Raw genomic sequence first — 2,971 nt, forward strand, 5'->3', positions numbered from 1 at the left:
ATATATATATATATATAATAAGGGTGAAAAATTGAATATAAATTTGATTAATATCAATTCAAAACTAGTGGCCTAGCATATTGAAAAGTCTGAAGATAACTAGCGATAAAATGAAGAAATTAGTCGACACCAACCACTTTATATGACCAGGATGAACCACTTTATATGACCAGGATGATCGTAGATATTCTACAATTATCCAAATCGATTGTTGAAACCGTCAGCACCAATTAGGTAGCGTCAGCAAGCTCGATGTTCGGGTCAACATCACTTAAGGCAGGTTAACCTCGACCAACGCACTGCCATCTGTGATTCATTGCAGAAACGTGAAGAAAACGATCCTTTCTGACGGGAATAGTGACATGGGACCAAAGTGAATCGTCTATAGCAATGTGGAGTGCAAAGGATCTTGGGGCAAGCATGGTGAATCGCTACAAACAATTTCCAAAGCAGGACTTCGCTAGAGAAAGATAATGCTTTCAATTTGCTGGTACTAGAAGGGTGTTCTTTTTTACGAGTTCCTTCCCACAGACAGAGCTATCAATTCGGATGTGTATTTGGGCAAATTAAAAGCAGCGATCCACCAGAAACGTGTAGCACTTACTAATTGCAAGGGTACTGTGTTTCATTATGAATAACGCCCTAAATTTGCTGGCCTTATGCTAAAGTTTGAAACCATTATTTCGGCGAAGTAGCAGAATGGTTCACACACCGGACAAAATGCTTAGCGTTAATTATTTCGGTTTTATAGTCTGAGTTAACATTCTGTCGAGGTTGACTTTACATTTCATCATTTCGAGGTCGATGAAATGAGTACCAATCAAGCACTGTGGTCCATGTAATTCAACTAGCTCCCCACTCCACCCAAATTACAGGCACTATGTCTACAATTGAGATGGATATTTTGTATAGTTTGCGGCTAAATGCTTCCACGAAGAATATTCTTGTTATATGACAGCTTCATTCCTTTCATTAATATCTTATATATATGCATGTATGTATGTATGTATGTATGTATGTATGTATGTATGTATGTATGTATGTATGTTGCACCCACACATGTATACATGCATGTATTTATCCATGTATGAATGTATATATATATATATACATACACACACACATACACACACATACACACACACACACACACACACACACATCTACATGCGTGTGTCTGTGGTGCCATCTACTCATATTACAAATAAATGAACACTTACATTCATATATGTGGCCCTATCACGTTGAAAACATCGGTTCTCGTCCGATCACCGAAGTTTTGCAACGTCGAACCTAATTAGTACTTAGATGGGTGACCCCTTGGGAAACGTAGGTGCTGTAAACATAATAATTAAGGCGGTGCTCCAGCATGGCCGTAGTCAAATGACTGAAACAAGTAAAAGAAGTAAATAATATATATATATATATATATTCATACGTACATACATACACACACACGCACATACATACATACATACATACATACATACATACATACATACATACATACATACTAAAAAACCCAAACATGCTACACGTATGAATGAAGTTTGGTAAACATAACAGCTAGACTTCTTACAACTGTCTTTCTATAACGAACTAAATTCTCCACTCTAAAATCCAATTGAAACAAAAAGATCGAATACTCGTGATATTTACACTATGTTTTTACTTTGATCTCTTTCTGGCCGTTCGTGTGTTCCCGGGAACAAATATGTCATCACGTGAGTGTAACTTGTTGAATGAGTGAATGGATGAATGTTTGTATGCATATATATCCGTGTATATTCGTGTCTATATATGTGAGTAGGTGGACGAGTGTTTGCGTGCGTGTGTTTGTCTCTGTATGTATGTGTGTGATCACCGACTTCTTAAGAAATTCTGCGATTAAATTTAGCATATATTACAATGTCAGCATCTGTGGGACTTCATGTAAGTGTCTGTCACTTCTTTAAACATCTAAACAGGATCTATTTTGACCCATGTATTCCGTCATGGGATAGTGTGTGAATGTATGTGGGAGTGTCTGTGCATATGTCTCTGGTGTTCATGTGTGTGTGTTTGTTTGTTTTTACATTTGTGTGACGGTTTATCTGTATATATGCGTGTGTAGCACTTGTTTTTTGTATGTGTGTTTTTGTGTATATCTATCATAAGAAACCAAACCGAAAGCTCAGAAGAAATGGAAAACTAAAAGAATAATAGATATAAAAATTAAACAAAAATATTGTCCCCACAAATAAATATGTATATAAATTGATAAAAATAAGATTCCCAGTTGACAGTATTTCGAATTAAGACCACCCAAACCGAAGTTGAGCAAAGGCAAAGTGAGAAGAGGTAGGAAGTGAGGAGAGCGGAGGAGGACATTGAAGGTAGATGATGGCGGGAAGGGAATAAAGTCGGAGAAAGAGAAAAAAAACTCCGTGGTTCAACATTGTGGGAAATATCTACGTTTTATTTAAAGTCTTTGCAGTATGAAACAGATATATCGCTTATTGTTTTTGTTAATAATTTGCATATTTTAAATTTATTTGTATTTTCTTCTCGGTGATATGTTTTTACCCAATGTCAAAATAGAACAAATAACAATTATGAAAATAATTATGAAAACAATTATAAAAGACAGTTATAGAAGAGTATGGCTTCTTATGCAGCAAAAAAGAAAAACAAACTTTTCTCTGATTTATAAAGAACAGAATATGAGATCTTGTCACTTCCATTCTTTTCTAAAGAGCAATTCTGATCGAGGGAAAATAATTCAGCTTGGATTGCCGACTCTAAACACAGGAGGCTAGAATAGCAAAAAAAAACAAAACAAAAAAAAAACAAACACCGACAATGTGTGAAGAACAATTTCAGGAAAAATAGAACTCAAAATAGAGTATATGTATTTTTATTAATAGCTAATAGTAGCAACAGAGTGACTCAAGGTCCGACAGTTACACTGTTGCGTCTGCTAAATATTAAT

The 2,971-nt window shown here is 35.4% G+C and overlaps 1 protein-coding gene and 1 pseudogene across 1 annotated transcript in view; both read left to right on the forward strand.

Moving 5' to 3' along the window:
• Nucleotides 1-2,971, forward strand: part of LOC106870595 (transcription factor SOX-9) — a 492,359-nt gene that overhangs the window by 166,336 nt on the left and 323,052 nt on the right. The window lies entirely within an intron of this gene.
• On the forward strand, nucleotides 1,227-1,345 carry LOC128247202 (5S ribosomal RNA; annotated as a pseudogene).

Source organism: Octopus bimaculoides, chromosome 2 (assembly GCF_001194135.2).
Source record: "Octopus bimaculoides isolate UCB-OBI-ISO-001 chromosome 2, ASM119413v2, whole genome shotgun sequence".
NCBI lineage: Eukaryota > Metazoa > Mollusca > Cephalopoda > Octopoda > Octopodidae > Octopus > Octopus bimaculoides.